Source organism: Argiope bruennichi, chromosome 7, assembly GCF_947563725.1.
Source record: "Argiope bruennichi chromosome 7, qqArgBrue1.1, whole genome shotgun sequence".
NCBI classification, from domain to species: Eukaryota; Metazoa; Arthropoda; class Arachnida; order Araneae; family Araneidae; genus Argiope; species Argiope bruennichi.
Window position 1 is genome coordinate 74,588,660 of NC_079157.1, and position 22,534 is coordinate 74,611,193.

The following is a 22,534-nucleotide window of genomic DNA, read 5'->3' on the forward strand; positions in this document are numbered from 1 at the left end:
AATATTTTCGACCTAATAATATTTTTGTTGTAATTAAATAACCCCATGGAGCTTAATAAATCTTTTATCCGATTTAAAATTGTTTCCGCCTCCTAATAACCACCGACAATTTCATTGGTTTAAAACTTCTTTACTATATTCGCAGTGAATTAAAAAAAAAAGGCTTAAACAACATATTTCATTCGCACAAAAATTAAAATGTTTGTTAATTTCTTAGGACGGGATCAACTAAAAGGGTTAAATGATAAATTTATTTAAAAAGTACTGGTAATGCTTCAATATTTAAATAAAAACAAAATAAAATATTTTTAATTTGAAAAATCATATTCATATTAAGAACAAATCTGAATCGTATTGTTTTAGTCTTCTGAAATTTCTGTGGATAAAAACACCGAAGATAGTTCGCTAGTAGGGCCCTTTTGTAGTAATTGTTCGCCAGTGTCACTCAGTTAATAATATACAAGTACTATTATTAGGGAGTGTGCAAGAAAGTTTCGGGAAGACTACTCCCGCTGGTTCTATTCTGAACAAACCATCGAAATTTTAAGCTGTCTTGGATAATCTGGAATGCCGAGATCAAATAGATTCAAACGATGAATGTCCGACTTGTAAACAGAAGCAATCATCAAGGGAGGTACAACGTCGCATGTCCCCATTCCTCAGCAGGAATTGGCATAATTATAGTAACCTGTCCAATGTGTCACTGACCCACTTCTAAACGGCAGACGACACAGGTAACGGGGAGGGGTGGATCGTCTGCGCGGTAATTGATCGGATGAGTGCGCATGGGAAAGCAGAGGACTGCTCTCGAAGTTAAGATCAAGGTGTGTAGGTGGAGGATCATTTTGATTGCTTTCTTTTATCTGGATTCCCAGGGTGGTCACGAATTGAGTCAATGCTTAATGCTGGATTAGAAAGATAACTCCTCGGCTCTTTCATTGGAATCATGGAGTCAATTTGACTCATGATTTAATGTTACAAAATTTTGAGAGTGTTGATGTCTATTGTGAATATTGAAACGAAATATAAACAATTTTTTAAATATTAAAATATATAAATAATTTTAGATGCAGTTAATGACGAGTTGTATAGGTGACAAGTTTACAATTTGTATAAGGTAGTGATATTATGTATAAAGTGACAAGTGTACAATTGTGTATAATGTGGTGACATTATGTATAAGGTGACAAGTTTACAATTGTGCATAATGTGGTGACATTATGTATAAGGTAACAAGCTCACAATTGTGTATAATGTGGTGACATTATGTATAAGGTAACAAGCTCACAATTGTGTATAATGTGGTGACATTATGTATAAGGTGACAAGTTTACAATTGTGTATAATGTGGTGACATTATGTATAAGGTAACAAGCTCACAATTGTGTATAATGTGGTGACATTATGTATAAGGTAACAAGCTCACAATTGTGTATAATGTGGTGACATTATGTATAAGGTGACAAGTTGATGATAAGCTGGTTCATCAATATTGGCCTTTTTAGTTCCAATTAAATCTTATACGTAATTTGATGTTCATAATGTCAGCAATAAAGTATTTTAAAGCATCACATTATGGCAATAAATTAAACTAGTGATATTTTATTATTTTTCTTCTTTAAAAATTTCTATGATATCATTATGCCTTTAAAAATATGATTATTTGGATAATCCCTTTTCAATCACACATTGCTTTTCATGGTGCCTTAAATTGAGCAGATAATAAACAGCATCTATATTTCTTAGCTTTCAATCATGGAAGAAAATCAAGCGATTGAATATTTGATGAAACAGGAAAAGCTGCTTGAATTTCATTGCTGCAGCAAGACTTATTGTTGGAAATTAAGGAAATTATTTTTACGTAACCATTTAAAAATATAAATCACGTGATTTTTTTCATTGTTGAAATTTGAAGAATAAAGCTCTCTAATTTTATATTTATTCTGTTTACATGAGGAATACGAAAGTGAAGTTACAGCATTGGGGAAACCATAATACAAATAAATCAGACAATTATGTTTCTAATAGAACTCTGATGTCATGTAAATTATGTGATGTCTATCTACCGCTATGTAATACAACTGTCTTAGTGAATTCGATTTTAGAAGGCAGCAACTAGTGATTGTGACAATATATGCAATTGTGGCTACCAATTTATATACGCTTGTTGAGACTTTTTCTTTTTAAAAAAATCTAATCTGTCTTTATTCTTATTTTAGATTTTACTATTATTTCTGAGTAATGATGTTCGTAATATTAAAAACTTTTCTTCGGTTACATAAAATATTTAAGTAACAATTTAAATTAAATTAACGCTTAACGCATTCGATTATGTCGCTTCACATAATTTCATTATGATGGCTCACATATGCAAAAATAGAAAAAGATATAAAGCTACTGAAGCAACACGACCTTAATATCTATTACAATTTAATATTTAAACTTAATTTGTTGAAGAAATCATAAGCATCAAGTTATACATAAAAGATTTAATTAAATTTAAAACCAAACGATATTTCTAGTGAAACAGCTGGTCGCCAAAAGCGGCTAGTAACTGAAAATTTCTTTAAATCCCAAAACAGAGTTTTCTGCAATCAGACGAACATTATAATATGGAATTATCTGTTATGTCCCATCGATGTAAAAGTAGAAATTTAAATTTGTAACCTGCCATTCATATATATTTTTAAAAATTTTGATTTGAAGAAAGATTGTAAATGAATGTTATCCTAATAATTAATAAATATTCACAGGTTTTCTATTTTGTTTTTGTTGTTTTTAAAGCAAGTTTCTTTTAAAAAGAATTTATATTATGTTTAAATGGGTCGGAGGATATGTTTAAAAGCTTGGAGCAAAATCTATTTCTTCATTTCTGATGTTTTTAAATGTTTTAAACATAAATTTTAGTATAGCAACGATTATTTTGAATATTTTCATGGATGAAGACACTTTCATGTAAATCGACCACTAAAGAATAATAAATAATATATTCATTATCACACAATAATAACGAATATAATATAAAACTAAAATCTCTTGATTAAAGGCATTGTAGAATGGAAACGAATACTAGTTTAAATGGAATCCTGAACTCTGTTTTATTAAACTGAGGAATCTCCATCTGTACAATACATAATACATGACACGATCGCCTCAGTTCCTTTTAAAAAAACCATCGTAAGAAACGCTGTTGTCTCACCCTCTTCAACACACTAGAGACAGAGGTGGTGGAGGTAGGGTGGATGGAGTACGAGTCAAAGAAGATGCATTTTGGGCATTCGCGGAATTCCCCGCAAACGACGCAGCAGAAACACTTGCGAAGGATCCAGTCTGTGCCATCTTCAGACGACGTCGACCAAAATCGCTTGCGCATGTTCTGAGGAACAAAAATAAAACCCTCCCTCCCTCTACCACACGTCCCAAAATAGAGCGAAAGGGTCGGGCCCGTACTCCACAGCCTTATTTAGGGTGTTCGCTTGGGGGTGTGTTGCAGCCGCCACGGGATGCCTGACTGATAGGGGTAAAGCCCAAACACCGAGGGTGATCGCACGACTTTGGTTTTTAAAAATGATTTTTGAGTATGTTCCTCGCTTGGAGCATCCCCTGCTTATAAATGGTTTCCTACTCGAATGTTGATTGAAAATTTTCTTCATCTTTATTAAAGAAACAAAATATTTTAATTCGTTTTGCTGCATTAAAAAAAATTCGGATGTCTTTGACTTATTCGTTTGCGCAAGTGAAACTAATAATAAAGATGAATGTGTGTTGATGCTTCATAGATCAGAACATTTGATCTAGATCTGCTAAACTTGGCACAAATGTACTTTGGAGGGTGGAGATGCGCTCCTCAGGGTGATTTATATTTTAATTCATTAATAATCAGCGAAGTTTTTGCATTTATTCACGATGAATTCCGAAAATATTATAACGCAAGAATGATTTTCACTTCAATTTAAAATTTAAAAAATTATCTTTTCAATGATATCATTTTTTTCCTTATATTTCTTTTTTATTTTTAAAGAATTTATTAAAAAAATAATATTTTTAGCGCGTTTTATAGTAATGTATTTCAGTGTTGAAGTGAAACTCTTATTGTTTTCAATTTCATCCTGTGTTCCTTTTCTACTGTTGCCGATCAACTTATGAAGCTTCGTCTAATTTTTCGATGTTGTGTAGGTTTCAGTATATTTATGCTTTTAACAATTTTTGTTGTACTAAATTTAACTTCAGATCTAAGAAATGGGGAAGAAACAACTTATTGCATCCATTTTTAAATACATCTTCTTTGTAGTGATATAACAGTATTTGTAGTGATATATGATGACACAGACAGAAAATTATGGACTTGCGTTAAATGATGAATAGCATGATGTAAGGCTTCTAAGACATTATGGGGTTTTATGTCTATCAAAGTATGAAGTTTAAAAATATGTTAATAAGAAAGCCATTAAGATGTAATTACATAAAATATTTCACTAAAATTTGTAGTAATCTTAACCTCGATGACCCAACTGATCGCCAAAGGCGACTAGTTTTAAATATAAACATTTATTGGTGCGTTATAGATAACAAAGTATCTGTTATGGAGTTTTGTTTGATGCGAAAGGAGTATGAATTTCCACATCCAGTTCTGAAAAATCCTTTTAATTGAATAATCTTTTTTATTAATTCAAAGTAATCATATATTTTGAAAGCAAAAAGGAAGCGATTTTTGCTTGCAACTATGATTTGCAAATGAAATAAGTCTAAGAAATTAAATTCAACAGTGGTTGCTTTTAAATATAATTAAATATAAGTAACGTAAAAAAAAATTTCTGAATAATTTATTAATTTGAGAGTTTAATAATGAATATTAAAATTTGAATCTTATTAAGTAATGAAATGGAGTTATCTGCAAAATTCGAAATTTGAAATTAATGTTATTAAAAACACTTTTTATAAGTTAAGAAGATGCGAAGTAATTTTTTTTTAGTATTAGTATACGAAAAAGATAAAAATTTCAAATTCAAAAAAAAATATTGGCAACAATAATTGAGAAAAACAAGTAAATGGGAATTGTTTCATACAATAACCGAGGATGAACGAAGTTTGTGATTAATCAATAAAATGAACGATAGAGGATACAAATCGTTACCAAAATGCCTTTGAGCAATATTTATTTACAGTAGGAAGCCTATACAATTAGAATTAGTAAATAGTAGATATCAATATTTATAAATTTCTTGATTTCCTTTCCCCCTCCCCCCAAAATCTTCATTGTTTTTGTTTGAAAACATATGTTTTCACTTTCTCGTATATGAAGGAAAAAATACTGTAATCATCAAAAAGTGCGAACTTCAGATTTTGATGAACTATGTCTGTCTATGAAGATGTTAAATCAAAAACGTTGTTTGGTGTTTATACCAAGTTTGTAGCTTTCAATAAAATTTTGATCTGTCTGACCGGCTGTACGAACATAAGTTATCACGATAGTTGCAATACAAAGCGAAAAGGTCTAGAAGGCTAAAATATGATACATAAATTAAACATTTAATGTAATTTGGAATCAAATCCATTAAGAGGTAGACCGTTTGTCTATCTATACTTTCATTAACCGAATAACTGGAAAATGCAATGGTTCAAATGAAAAAATAAACTGCTATGTGGTTATGTGACTACAATTGTAGTTTTGTTTCAAATTTAAAATTCAATCGGTTGTAGAAAAGGCGTCAAAAATACAAATTTAATTTTCGGATATTACTAACTACATACCAGGCATTCATCGCTAAGGATTCAATAAAGTTGCTACATTCTTAACAAAGATCAATATTTAGTTTTGGTGAGCCTTTGGTTTTATTTGACTGTAAAATCTCTTTAACAACATTTTATGATTGACAGCCCTGGTGATTCAAGAGTTAACTACATTCCATCGTTGTCAATCAAGAATGTTAAGTTGTTAACTATTACAACGTCTTTTTTTTTTATCATCAAAAGTGACATCCTTATTAAAAGTTTATGAGAAATGTTTCCCGAATGTTTACCGCAGCAAATGGAAGCATATACCGTTTTTCAAATGCTGAGAAATCGACAAGCAATTTAATTAAAAAATCGTCTGCATGAAGTTGACCTTTTTAACTCGGAATCTAAATGACATTAAGAACGACTACGAATTCGTAGAATTTCATATTTCCGGCTAGAATTAAAATGCTTTATCTGGATAATTGTGCTAGAAAATATGCTATGAGATATTATTCATTACAAAATAGCCGCATTTAAAGCTAGAAATTCAATTCATCGCTGTCTAGCATTCTAATTTGAAACAACTACATAAATTAATTAGAATATTCTTTGTTTTATACCATCATTCTTTACAGTATAAATCTACGATGATAATATTCTAAACTTTTATTTTTTTAATGATGAAAGCCTAAAAAATGCTGTATTCTATATTATTCATTTGTCATTCGCATTATTCTATTTTCCTAATCTATCGTTTTTATAATAAAAATCTACAATTTCAAATATTAAAAATTATTATATTCTATATCATTATTCTTTGAACAACGAAATTTACGGGTCTTATGAAAAATTGTGGTAATTTCAATATTTTGTATTCTACACTATCATCCTCTAATTTTTTAGAGTATATACTACATAATAACATACAACTATGATATTGCAAATTGCGATATTTTATATCAGCATTTTTTATGATAAAGGCATAAGTTTACCTGAAAGAATATTATATTTTGTAATATTCTTTTATTAGATACAATATTCTTTATTATAGATCGACATTCTTTATGATAAAAGATTACGCTTCTAAAGATCAAAAACTTTTGTAATGTATAACGTCATTCTTTATATAAATAAACCTATGACTGTCATAAAGATTTTTGTAAATGGGACATTAGATACATATTATAGACATCATTCCTTATAATAAAAGTTTACAAGCAACAACATCAAAGGTGTTGGCAACTCGTGGATAAAAGCTTTGGCCCTTTTCCAAACCAACTCTTACCAAGAAACGCAAGTTTAAAACAGACAAAAAGAAAAACAACTGAAAATTATTAAAAATTTGAATTTTGTTTTCAGTTAACTGATAAAGTCAGTGTTTATTAGGATAGATTTATTTCCATGCTTTTTTACTAGTGAAAGTATTTAAATAATTGTCACAAGAATTTCATTAAAGTTTTTTTTATATTTTATTATTTGCGTGCAAAATATGAAGTACGTATGAAATAAAAAAAATAAAAAATATTTCCAATACAGAGCAAAGTTATTACATGTCAAATTAACTGTTGAAAGCTATATTAAGCTTTTTCAATGTAAAAGATTCTTTTATATTAATTATTATAATAAATAAACTCTTTATATTATTTTCAATTATATTTTTCATTGAAACGAGGAAATCAATTAAAAATATAATTGCAAACCCTCGATTTTCAAGATTTCGTAAATTTTCATCAAAAAAGAGAGAGAGAGAACGTCATAATGATCATTTTTTCAATAAGTTTTTAATATTTTTAAAGAATGGTGCAAAATATATTTAAATATTTTGAGTGGGAACTTAAATATACGGTTACAACTTAAAATGTGATGTTAGCCATTTCTAATAGAGAACTGAAATCACCATTGGCCATTAAAAGCAAATAGTTTTGCTTCGATTTTTTTAAGGAAAAAAAAATCAATCAAAATATTTTAAAAAAATTTTGAGTTCAAGTGGCATCTTTCAACATGAATAAAACTTTAAAAAAACTTTTAATATTACTTTTATCTACGTTTTGTTTATTTGAAATTCAGTTCGTTAAATAAGTATATTGCGCCATCATGATGTTTGCTTGGGCTGTACTGAGCATGCGCAGTAAAAACATAATTTCTAATTAATAAAAAATCAACTATTTAATTAATTGCTACGACGAAACTTTACATCTATATCTATATAGAAGATGTATTTAGATATTTTGGTTTTATTTGTTTGGAATAATTATGGCAATATATATATATATATATATATTCTAAATGAAAGAGGAGATAGAAGATAATGATATCGCATTTCATTTTTTACACCCCTCGATAATTCTACGATAGTGATCCACACAATAAAAAAAAAGTGAATCTTTGAACGAAATGTCATAGCAAGATAATATTGTTTGCGGTTGAATTTGTCTATCTTTATTTTATTTTTAAAATTTGCTCTTAATTATCTAGTATTGATAAACTGCACACTCAAAATATATAAATTTTTAATTTTGCTACAATGCACGTGAGCATAAATTTACGACCAGACGTGAATATAAAATTAAAACAATGAAAAGTAATGTCATGAAAATAATTAAAATATGTTTAAATTGTATTTAAAATAGTGGGAAAACTGTATGAAAATAAAACTGATGCAACTGAAAATCTTAATTTTTTTACTTCAAAGTGATGTAAAAAGTAGTTTTTATACAATATATGTTTTATAATGTTTTTATACACGTTATTGAAAAAAAATGGTAAAATTTCGATCAAGTTTTAAATAAAAATCTAATTAAAATTTTTTTAAAAGCATTTCTTTATTTACCAGCAATTAGTATTTCGTAGCTCTCTAGCGATCAGTCTGCGCTGTAGTTTCCAATGATTTTTTTAAAATCGTGCATGTCACTTGATGTGTTTACCAAAGTATGCCAGCCTATATAATCATACAATAAAATTAAAATTCATTGTATAGTTTCTATTAAAAAAGCCTGTTTGCTTGAAAGAATTAGATATCAATGGCATATAAAAATATTAAGTGGCATATAAAAAAAACATGCTCTATCGCTTTAAGACAGTTAAAGGATAAAAATATAATGTGCCATTGAAAAACCTTTCTACGCTAATTTGTATTAATGGTATATTAAAGCATCATAAATAAAAGATTTCTTTTAATCTTTAAAAAAAATTTTAACCAACAGATTTTGCGCTGATGGAATCTATTTAGACTAAGATTCCAGCGAACAAACAGGATAGACGTTTCTCTGATTTTAACTGATTGAAAGATAAGATCTGTCATCTGTTTGAACTCCACATAGGATATTCTATTTTAGTCTTTACTCATTAGCAACAAAACTAGTGGTGATATTATAAACTCGAAAGTGAGATGGCTTCAATCCCATTTGGTTTACAATTCTAACGAAGTTTATGAACTAGGCTTCATTGGTTTGTATTTGGGTATACTGTGCCAGTCATGATCCCGGGATTCACATCTTTTTCAACAAAAGACATACATTCTTAGCTCTAACTTCCATCTCCGATTCAGAAAATATCTCCAACGTTCCTCTGTCATGTCATGTTTTAGCCGATATTTCCTTAGCGGCTAGAATTGCGAGCAAAACTATTGACAAAGTGATGGGTACCAGACAGATTTGATCAGCAAGGATCCAAACAAATAGTTGTTTGACGTAAGGAAATACGCAAAAACATTTCTTATTGTTTTGCTATTTTATTAGCCATGCAAAAAATATCATTATATCACGTAGACAAATATTGCATCGGATAGATTGGTGTTTTACGTTTTATAGGAAAAATTATTACTCTGTTGGGAGCAGTTTAAAAAGAAATTACAGGTATTAAAAATGTCTGTAAAATCAGGGTTGGAACGTTATGATAACTTAATAAGATGTCACATAAATTTAAATAACCCGAAATTTTGAAATATTTTATTGATTTACGTTTTTAAGTTTAAGATTTTTTTTTTCCAATTCCACTAAATAGTGTTATGCATGAGAAAATATAAAAAATTTTGCATTATTATGTAGATATTTGCATTATTTTTTGAAAAATGCAACTTTTTCGGGAAAAAAGGCGCATAAAAGAATACCTTTAAACATTTTTTCAAAGTTATCTGAATAGCAGAAACGGAACCATTCTATAAGTACATTGTCACAATTTCAAAGGTTTCTTTATGATTGCTATTCAGAAGAAACTGATGAAAAAATAGTTGTTTTATAGCATCGGCATTAAAAAAATATAATATTTTAAATTTTGGGAGAGCTATAAAATTATTTTAAAAACTTTTGCTTGAGAATGAGTATTGTGATCGACCAAAAATTTGATCTTTATATTTTGATACATTTATACGATTCGATCTTCTTGTAAAAAAGCGATTAAATTTAAACGATTCCATCTTCTTGTTTGTCTTCAAAAAAAAAAAAAAAATTTTTTTTTTTTTTTTTTTTGAATATATGAACGCGACAACTCAAAAGCTTTGCGAGCAAGACGTAGCAAGTTGGTGTAAGACCTTACTGCCAAAATTATAGATTTTTATTGAATTTTAGAAGGAATTTGTCAATGAAAAATCCGTTTATGTCTATGTTAACACAAATATATGGCGAGCTATATAATAAATATAACTTTCGGTTTTATCGCCAAAATTGTAATTTTTTTTATATTTTTCATAAAATGCGTCAATAGACTGGCCGTATTTACTTTCTCGTATATGCAGTATAGAGAAAGTATAGTAATCGTCAAAAAATTCGAACTCAAGATTTTGACAAATCTCTGCGTTTTAGACCTCCATGAGTTAAAAAAAAAAAAAAAAGGAAAATCATCTTACTCAAAAACGCTTTGAGTAGGATAATGAAATTTTGTATACGGTATTTATATCAAATTTGAATATTTCTATAAATTTTGAGAAAAATTCATTCAGAGGAAGTCTGTCTGTCCGACGGTTTCAATATAAATTAACACGATAGTTACAAAATGAAGAGGGCTAGATGGATAAAATTCGGTACACATATTTATCATCTATGATATAGACACCTATCAAATTTTAATCCAAATCCATTGAGGAGTTTACTTCATTGACCTTGTTGGCCTGCACTGTCAGAAACATATAAATGCAACAACTCAAAAACGCAATGGCATAAATATGTTAAATTTGGTATGGGATCTTGTGACTACAAATATAGATTTGTGTCAAATTTTTGCAAGCAAAAAATCCTTTTCTTTTTTAAATAATATTTTCATGCGCATACTTCAAATGTAAAAATTAAAAAAAAAAACTGATGTTTTATGATGCTTTAAAGTTGTCTTAATTATGAAAAAGAATTATTCAACTAATTTCAAAAATGAAATGATATCTTAATGGTAAAAATGAGATTATACTGATTAAAATTATTTAGAATTATACTATTTTAATACATAATAATTCAAGAATCGAAATATATATGTACATGCATATTGTCATGGCTTAAATCTGTCTCTGTTACAAAGTGGTAAACTGTCTAACTGTCAAAAAAAAAAAAAAAAAAATTAGTCTTCTAGATTTTGACGAATCCAGACATACCACTTACGAAGAAAAAAAACACTTTTGGAAAATTATATCTGTCAGTTAGGATTTTTACAAGATGAATTAAAATGGAAGAAATTTGACGAATGAAAATGGTATGTAGTCCTGACACAAAAATTTTAGATCAATGCCAAAATTTTGCAAGAAAAATTCAATCAAAGGAAAATCCACCATTGATATAGAGTCCATCAAAGGAAAATTTATATGTCATTTCTTTTGTAATTATGCAAACACGATAATTCAAAAACATCAAGCAAACCTGAAAAAAAGACGAGCTGATTGTAAAAAACATGGCATGTTGTTCTAAATCCAGTGCTGTTCATTTTTCTCAAATTTTGTATTTAAACTTTTGAAGAGAGCCCAAATACATATTCTCTTTTCATTTCTATATGTAAATATACGAAAAAGTTGAGAGAAGAAATCTCTTGCTGCTTTCACTTATTATAAGGGCAATATTACCTAAATAATATACTTAAATAGGTCATGCATTTCGATTTTAATGCTCCTTTGAAAAAAAAAGGATTTGCTAAAGAAATCCCGTTTTGATAGTTTAATCGGATTATTCTTTCAGATAAAAATAATTTTAACTGCATCTGTGCCTGTTTTGATAAAGAATTGTCACTTTCATTCACAACGGAAGATTTCACTTTCAAAATTTCAAAGATTAGCAACTTAAAAAAAAAAAAGAGTAATCGTTATCATTGAACAAAAAAAAATCTTTATTTTCTTTAAAAACTATATATATATATAAAATTTTGCTGCTTATGAAACCTATTTTATGGAAAATTCTAATCAACTTTATATTCGACATCAGAAAACAATTTAACCAACTAATCTTTAGATTTTCAACTGGTTGCATACAAAATGTGATATAACCACCTGTGGGATTTTACCAAATTCTAAAACTCATTGAATATTATACTAGTGGTTCAGAGCTCAGTATCTTTCTCTATTTGTTTTGTGTGTGTGCGCGCATGCGTGTGTTTTCTCTAACCTAGAATAATAACGGTACTTGATGATTTTAGCTAGAAGTTCTAATCCTGTGAATTCCTCTCTCTTTTAATATGATTATGATCAAATATGACTAATTTCAACAGAACCAGTCTATATTTCTGTTGAAGAAAGGATCATATTTAAAAAGGATTCCAAAACAAAAATAAAATAATGGTTGTCTATGAGTTAACTGAAGGAAAAAAAATTAAGTAAGAGTACCAAAGGCAATTCATATAAAAATAAAAATAGAATACTCTATTTATATACAGTATGCAAATTCCACGATCTTTTGTCATAAATTCAAATTTGTGCTAAAATTTATAAACTAATACTGTTAATTAAATGCATTAAGCCAACTAGAACAACTGTTGTGCTCCTTTAGCATTTGCGTTCTATTGGAAACAATACGAAAGACGACACAAACATATGTTCTTTGCTTTACGTCATAGCCTTCTGAAAAGTAAATCTGCGCATGTCATTCCAGTAAGTATCTAAATGTTACTCTGGTGGACATATTGCGCATGCACCTGTCAGCTAATAATTTAGCTGCTTACGTGTACATTTTGCAGATAAAAAAAAGCACTTCGAATTAAAAAGAAGTATTTTGTTTGGCTTGATACGCTTTAATAAAAAAGATAAATGCGATTTTTGTTCTAAAATATTTTCCAAATTGGTACTGATAACGCTGAATTAATAAAAGTGTGAAACATAAAAATTCGGTGAGAAATTTTTTAAATTATACATCACGTTGTTCACTGTGGTTATTTGGCCTAATAGCTTTTCTAATGCACTGCTGTTCTACTTATTGATTAACTAATTAAAATAAAAATGTATAAAATAATTTAAATTATAAATTCAAAAAAATGTTAGACAGTTTAAATGTAATTAAATCTAAAAATATAATATTCTAATAATGCGAACAATAATACAACCAGAGAACAATATTTAAATAAAATTTGTGAATAAATAAAAATTTAAGAACAAGTAATTTTTTTTTTCATATCCAAGAACTAGAATGTTATTACAAAGAAATCAAATCAAAAAAATCATTGAAATTATTCCACTATAGGAGACCCAATTTTCAAGAATCAATATAAGTATAAAATGTTGAAGTAATTTCACATGAGTTCTTCTGCGAAGAACGAGTAAATTTAAATAGCTTCTTAAAAATGAATCTTTTAAACAATTCTTTTATTCTGCTATAATTATTATTTCAATAATTAATATACTCACTCTTTCAGTTTTTCAAACAGGTAGGGGGCTTAAATTAGATATTAATTTTTATCCTAAACAATTCTTTAGAAATTCCCAACACGTAGTAAGAACCAATCAATTTCAAAAACTGTTTAGAATGTATTTTTATTTTAAAACACTGCAATCAGTGTATATATTTAATATAGCAACAATTCTTCTGTATATTAGTTATTTAAGTTTGTTATAATATTTTCCTTAGTTTAAATTAGATTCTTTTAGTTTCATCTGTTACATTAATAATAAAATCTTGATTAATTGCAGAATTAATTTTTAAATAAAAAAGTTACTCACCAAAATTCTTTGCCAATGACTTCTTCGATTTGGTTTATAGTTACCAAATCCTCGAAATATTATTTATTCTATTTTGTTTTATTTTGAGACAAGTTATTGCCAACGATTTTTCGAAAATTGGAAAATGTTTTCTTAATATTTCATAAAAAATATTATTAATGCATTTTTTTTTTATTTTCTTGAAAATATCCTTTAACAATTCGAATTTCATTATGGTATTCATTAAAAATTTTATATAATATTAAAAGTTCTTTATTCATCTCAAATTTCTCGTTCGGAAAATGCTTTGCATATTGTATGATTTTTAAAACTGTCATTTTAATTAAAATAGTTAAATAGAAAATTCTACTCATTGAAATAAAATATTTTTTTTTTTTAATTTTCAAAATCTAAATATGTTATTTTTTTTCTTCTCTTGTTACGAGATTCATTTTTATGTTTAAATGTTCAAATATATATTATAGTTTAAAAAACAATGATTCGACGATTAATATATCAACAAAAGATCGTTTAGATATGCGAAAATATTCATTTTATCAAAAATAAAAGCATAGATTCTAATTTAGAGTCTTCGAATTATTTAAAGAACAAAAATCAAATATAAATATATTTTTTTGTAGTAAACATTCTGGACATATTCTCTGTTATAAAGAACATTTTTTTAAAAATCAAACTTGAATCCCCTTTTTGTTGATACCTTTTATTGAATTTTTATAGAATAATGTGAACAATATAATGAGAATGATGTGACATTTCATTATTAATATGATTAAGAATTGAGATCGTATTTAAGTTCTATTTTTGATGGATAAAATCTTTTTAATTTTGCTATGTAATTTCCGATAAAGGTATCGGAATAAATTTGTATGCTAGAAATTAATCATATTTGGAAAAACATTTAGCAGTTTTTTAAATTTAAAAAACTGTTGAATTCTGATTTTTTGTGCTGCTGTTCTGATTTTTTTAAAAATTATTTTCCAGACGATGAAGAAATAAATCGTCTGCTGATTTTTAGTTTTTATTATTTTGTAGATGAGTTAAGATCAACAACCTACGGCAATTGCTACTAATGAACTGAATTGAAATCTTTAAATCGTTTCATCAAAATATTACAAAAATAGATCCACAAAGTTTGTATTTAATATAAAATAATAGTAATTTTATAAGCGTATATGATAGAAAGAATTTGTAAAAAGAATTACAATGTTTTAAAAATATTATTTCTCGTCTTTATAAATTTTATTTTAAAAAATATAAAATAAGAATACTTCATTTTCATCAAATATTACTGACCTGTGATTACATCGAAATAAAAACTGAATTATATTGTTTTGCTAATTGAATTAAAATTTTATAAAATTATTTTTATTCTTTCTCTTCTACTTAAGCCATAGATCAATATTAATTGTGCAAACGAAATACTATTTAAATTAAATTTCTAAAACTGATATTTTTGATAATAAAAACTTATCGATTATGTATAATAAACTTCCTAATATTATTATGGATTCTTTTTATCTCTTATATTTATAAAATTAAAACTATTTTGTTGCACTCATTGATTTATTATGAACACTTACATTTTGAAATTTGTAACTTAAATAAAGGCAACTTAGAAAGATAATATAGATCAAATAAATATTTTTTCGTTATTTCTTTAGACTTTTTTAAGATTCGATAAAAATATTTATTTTAGCATTTTCGCAATGACTGAACATGTAACAATTTTTAGTATTGAAGTCCCCTTTATTTATTAATTATTTTTATTTTTAAATTTTTATCTTTTTGTATTCGTTTACTTACACTGTTCGACTATCATTTATTTTTAAATTCTTCCATTTTTCTGAGAATTTTTTTTATTCGTATGTTTTTTTATCGGAAATCAACAAACATTTTAGAAGTTTTAGAATTTTATTTACAGGCTTATATTTCACCATATATTTGATCCAACAATAGCCACACCTGACTCTTGTCCAATAAAAATTACAAATTACTAATCACTCATATCGAAGTCGCCTGCAGTAGAATGAAATTTTGATTGAATAAATAAATGAAAATTGCTTGTTCAAAGGGTGATCTAATGATTTCGAATTTATGACACATAAAACAGTGCTAGTTATTAAATTGATTATTTATTAAATTATCTGTAGGATACTTAAGTATTTGTAGTGCTCGCTTAGTGGAAAAAATAAACCATAAGATGATTCCATTATTTACCTAAATTGTTTTAGAAATGGAAAAAAACTACCGGATTCTTTCTATGACACAAAGAGAGAGAGAAAAACAGAGATTTTAATCTCTAAACTGAAACAGTATAGCATGTTAATGTTAAGGCTAGGTTTTTGCCTATTTTTATTTTATATTAAAAATTACTCTTAATTATATAGCCACAATAACGTAGGCAATATAGTAGTAAAGAACATGAGTATAAATTCAATAACTAAAACAATGAAAAGTTTTTTTGCAAAAATAAACTCAAAAATATTCATTAAAAATTTGTTATAATTAAAAACTTGTACTGAAATGAAAATGATATCACTAAAAATTTTCCTTTTTGAATTTTAAAGTGATAGATATAAGGAAAATTTTTGATAATTAACGTACTACGAAGTTACTGAGGAAAAAGTATTCATTGATCAATTTATATAGTCATCCAACGCTGTCTGTAACGCTTTCTTTGTTAATCAAACCCAACTTCTGTTTTGGTGCTTGAGACAGATTTTTATGTTTAAATTGCTTGACTAATTTATCAGTTTGCAAATAAACCTAAGCATGAATAAACAGTGAAGATCAATGAGCTGATGTCCGTAATTTTTATTATTTTCTGAGTTTATTTTATTCTTTTTTTATTAACCAAATTGAAGATTATTGTTAATACTTTTTTCTGATTTTTTAAAAAAATTTTACATTAGGTATTTCATTTTTTTTTCTGTTAGTGGATGTATTATTGTTTCAATCTAAATTTAGTGATTAATTTTGATTTGAGAGTTCGTGAATTTTATGGATAAAGAAGAGCTCATTTTAAGGAAGTAAAGCTTCTAATGGTGTTATATATTTATATCTAAAGTAAATTATGATTTTTTTATTATTTTTATTATTTTTAAGCATTCTGCTAAATGTTTATGACGTTATCTACTACAACTTTCGATAATTAATCTGGGACATTTATATATGAAATATTGATAACAATATAACAACTCTTTTTGACTGGCACATCTATTTTTTAAACAAAACTTTAATTATATTATGGATAACCCTTTTTTTGGGAGTACTTATTACTTAAGAAAAAGCATAACCTATTTAAAATTTTAGAAAATGCTAAATATTATAAATGTAGATCTATCGAATGTCTTTTTTATTTTACATGTTCCCATTTATATATAATAATCTATCCAATTATTATTATTATGTTAAATAAAGAGTCCTTATAATCATTAAAAAATCAATCGCTCATTTAAAAGGATCCCTTTTTTATTTCCCAAGAATATAAAAAATATATATTTATTTGAAATAAAAATGGGGGAAAAACATAATTATTAATCATTAGTGGACAGAAATTTTGAATAATATCTTTACAAAAATAAAAGCATAAATTATTTGAAATTTATAAAAATTAACCCATATTTATTATTATGACTAATTATTTATAGAAATTTTACTATTATTGAAAATACTTACAACCATATTATAGGCTGAATGCAATGCATATTTCCACGATTTTCAACTCACTTCAAAGAAAAATACACTTTAAAATAATATTTATATGGGAAATTACCTCAATTTAATCTGTAAAACTTTTATCCATAAAATATCCATTAGATTAAACAAAAAGTGATTTTTAATGAACATCTACTACAAACTAAGAAACTAAATTCCGAATTTTGTAGCTCTAACTTTAACGGTTTACCCTATGATTCGTTTCGAAGGATTTTTTTTTTCATTGTGCATATCGCACCACACATATTGGAATTTACATACGCCAGCTTATAAACATTATCACATTAAAAAAAAACACTTTAAAGTCTTTAAAAAATAAGTCACTCTTTCTTTTTTAACTTAAAAAGGTTGGAATTATTCATTCCATAAAAGTACAAGGATATTTGCTTAGTATTTTCTCTATTGGATAATTCTTGAGCATTAAAACAAACTAAATAATAAAATTATTCGAAATTTTAAAAATTTCAAATAATTTCATAATTATTTCTTTCTGGTTTTCACGATTAACTTTTTTAGGAAATACAGCTTTTATTGAAAATCAGCCATAGTAGCAGAAGAGATACAATGCAACAAGCTAAGATTTAGAACTTCATTTCAAGCAAATATGTACTCAAAAAGAATTTTTTTAAAAATTTAAATGGGAAATTCGATAATGTATTTTGCAAAATCGTTTATTTTTAAAATATTCGTTAGGTTTGGCAAAAGACGGAATTGTTTTGTTTTTATGATTAATTTTTAAAATAAAATAAATATAATATATGAAATAATAAAGTATCAGTAAAAATTTAAATTAAGAAATATTGCAAAAGATATAAATTTTTATTGCATTTAAAAGAAGTTTTGTAAACAAATATATTTATTTTCCCATTTTATTATCTTGTAGGAAATAGCAATTTATTATTATTTATTTATTTCACTTACAAATCATTTGTGCTTTTCAATTGCCGTAATATGCTTTACTGTAAAAAGTCTATTTCCCCCCCCCCCCAAACTGAAAGCATAAAAAATAAAAAGAAATGAAATCTATCTATCTTTGAAAAGGAAATGAAAGGAATGAAATCTGTAATAAATCAAAAGCTATTTCATTTTTGATTTATTTCAAAGAATGCTACTTTCACGTAATGCTAATGCTTCTAGCACATAAAAGAAGATAAAAATACTTTTATTTCCTTCATTGTATGCAATCTTGCAATAAATGGCAGTTTTTTAATTAATTACTCGTTTTATATTATAAATGTCAATATTTCATTATGTTTAACAGATGCTAATTTATTATTTACAACTTTATTACATGATAGAAAAAAAAGAGGCTCAAAAACAACCGCGAAAGCTAACCATTTACGTACAAAATATTTAAAAGGAAGATAATTTAGCATTAAAAATTCTTTAGAAGAAAGTCTTTGATTTAAAAGAATTCTGGAATTATATCATGATAATTAAAGAGTTTCTTATTTCGGTAAATTAAGATACTGAACTATTTTCCTATGATCCGAAATACGTAATCAAAATAGGTTGTTTCGATAGCCATACAAAGCACTTAATAAAAATATCAACTTGATATTTAAATTCATTTACGTGTCTTTTTATTTCTGTAGCTTTACAAGTTAGAAATGTCTCAGATTAGACTTATACAATTACATAAAACTATCAATAAAAGATATATAAAGAAAAGAAAGAAAAAACTGACCTGTTTACAAATTCTGGAAGGTCAGATATCCATTTGCATTCTAAAGTTCAATATTTTAATATTCAGCTCACATAATCCTAAAGTAAAAACGCACCGTTTATTCAAACTTTTCGGCAGTTCTTCAACAGCAATTTTAAACTGGCGATAAATTAAGCGATTTGGACTGAATTTTATTTCTCTTGGTCACTTTCCGATTAGTAGAATATTTCTGTCTGAACAAACTGCAAATTTAACTCGTTGATTTCTTAGCTCAAGATTTGACTATATCCACGTGAATTATCAAATTAGCATGATTAAACTTCAGCTGTTCGATTTCCAAAGGTATCCAACATTATTCGTTGCCAAAAATATTGCACATGTAATCCACAGATGTTCTTCAAGATCCATATTCACAAATTACGCAATAAGCTCTGTCTCAAATCCAAAATCTTTGGCCTGGTATCTGGATATTTTCCGATCGTCAAAATTTGCTTACAAACGATTATATCGTTTCACTTGAGCATAAAGCGTTTCGCAACAAATTCTTTATTTCCAATCCAAAATCTTTGGCCTGGTATCTGGATATTTTCCGATCGCCAGAATTTGCTTACAAACGATTATTTCGTTTCACTTGAGCATAAAGCGTTTCGCCGTTACGCGTCACCATCTACCATTCCAAGGACACGATCCACTTCAATGAGATGAGGGCATTTGGAAGAGGATCATGCACCCCCTTCCACTGTCGGTGAAGGAAGAGCAAGAGCAAAACCCCACCCCAGAACGAAATAATAAAAACAAAAACTCTATATTCTAGATGCTGTAAGTCGGGTTGCTCCATTTGGCTTGCTGTCAAATGTCTTTTGGCGAAGCGCTTGGCGAAACATAAGGATCCATTCTGCTCCAGAGGACACACAAATAATTACATAAAGAAAAGCAGTTAAGAAGTGCAGGAGAGGAATAATTAAAAGACCTTGGAAGGATTTTTTTAATCGCTTCGGTTGTACAACCACTACCGGTAAAGGTTTTTGACTGAAATAATGCTAAAAAAAGGGCTTCATTCCAATCTTATGAGAAGTGCTTTCTGTAGGATCAATCATAAATCTGTCACCAGTTTATTATAACAAGAGAGGTTGATTCGGGTCACTGTACTGATATGTTCAAGATGCTAAAACATTAATTTTTTATTGAATAAGACTTATACTCTATCAATAGATTGACGGATTTCAGATTAGACAGCTACCTAAGACTGGGCTAAGAAGAGTTGTAGACAGATGTTCTAAAAAATGCTATTAAACTAGCTGTAAAATAAATAAATAAGTAAAAATATAAATTAAATGAATAATACTATGATAGGACTACATTGACCACTTATACAGAATTATTATAAAATTATAAATAAATGGAAATCCTGTTAATTATCTATTTATAATATATTGGAATATTAAATATTCATTCGAATGTTTACATTATACTCCACTTGACAAATCCAGTAAAATAATGACTTACTTCAAAGTAATACTACAATAAAATAATATTTCAAATAAAAAAATTATATATATATATATATATATATATATATATATATATATATATATATATATATATATATATATATATATATATATAATTTTATTATTTAATTATAATTTATGATAATTATTTAATGTTTTTATATATCATTAAAAATCATTCAGTAATCATTCCGGTTTATTTTTCGAGAATTTAATTATTTTTACTGATTTCTTCTAATTTTTATTACATGTTTTTATATATGAAAAAATAATACTTCAAATAAAAAAATGATATATATATATTTTAAATTTTATTATTTAATTATAATTTATGATAATTATTTAATATTTTTATATATCAATAAAAATCATTCAGTAATAATTCTGGTTTATTTTTCGAGAATTTAATTGTCTTTACTGATTTCTTCTACTTTTTATTACATGTTTTTATATATGAAAAAATAAATAAATAAAAATATGTATTTTCACAAAATAAAAATAAAAAATTTTAAACTAAAAATATGTTGAAGTATGAAACTAAATAACTAAATACCCGTCCTAGTAAACCCTTGACGACAATTGTAAATGAAGCTTATATGATGCACCTTGGAGTCATTGCTGAAAATGCTAGCTAAAATGCTGGTTCCTGTAAGATCCAGCTTATTTTATAACAATGCAATTATTCATCAAAAGTGATATACAGATCTAGAAATGAAAACAAATATCTATTGGGAAAAGCCTTATGAAAAGAACGTATTTATATCTTAATTTAAAAAGTTAACTTGGAATTAATGATAGTTTAATAAAATTATTCTTTCTTTCAAAAAAATTAATAAAACCTTTTCAAAATTTAGTGTAGGTAAAAAAAATTAATGATCCCAGTTATGAATCACTTGGTCACAGCGAAATTGGTTCACAGTTACTTTTGAACCTCAAATTGCAGTATAAATAACTAAGCACTCGTTTCAAACTCCATTCGATTGATTTTGATTTATTAGAAAATGATATATCTATTTTGAGTAGCAGAATTTGAAATTTCAAGATTTTATTTACAGGAGTAAATGTTAGCTGCTACAATATTCGTCGCTGTTTTAAACATTAAACAAAATTTTGGAACAGCTGAAAATGATAAAAAGAAAAATTATAGTGAGTGTGTTGCGATTTTCTAATGAACTGCCCGGTTTTAAATATAATATTTTTAATCTACATAAACCCAGCTACACTACAAAATTTACAAACACACATAGACAATTTTTTTTAAAAAAAACGGTATGGTGGAGGGATTCCACCGGTTCCAGCCGAAAGTAGACGTCGTAGCACAAGGGTTGCGCATGGGAAAAAGTCGACCTCAGGATGCAGGTCTCTGTAAAACGCCACAAGGGGGTGCTCTGTGCAGAAGGGGAAAAAGAGGTGCTACAAAATTATTTTTTAATATTTTTTTCTGTTGTTATGAATTAATTCAAGGAATTCTTCTATCTTGAAATAATGAAGATGTTATTACACGACATATTTTATTAAAAACTGACTCTGAAACTGTTATATTACTTTTCTTTAGATCTTAGAAATTTAAAGGAATTATTTCAAGCCTTAATAATAAGTGGTTATTTAACCATTCTGTCGGCAGACATTCAGATTGCTAAATTTAATGAAATTATGACCCCTAAAAATATATAGTATATATTTTAAACAACGTGTCTTTGTTGGACAAAGAGATTGTTTTTTTTTCTGTAGTTTTTCAGCACAACAGGGGGTGTTATTATCCTAGCCCCACCAAAGGAAGCGACAGGACATTTCTTGCTTATCGCA

General features: G+C 27.0%; 1 protein-coding gene across 1 annotated transcript in view; it reads right to left on the reverse strand.

The window, feature by feature from the left end:
- Positions 1-19,989, reverse strand: part of LOC129976302 (rho GTPase-activating protein 45-like) — a 289,876-nt gene extending 269,887 nt beyond the window's left edge. Inside the window, exon 1 of the mRNA XM_056089800.1 lies at positions 19,239-19,989. The gene's annotated coding sequence lies outside the window, so the exon portion shown is untranslated. The remainder of the gene's footprint in view (positions 1-19,238) is intronic.
- Positions 19,990-22,534: the final 2,545 nt, after the last annotated feature.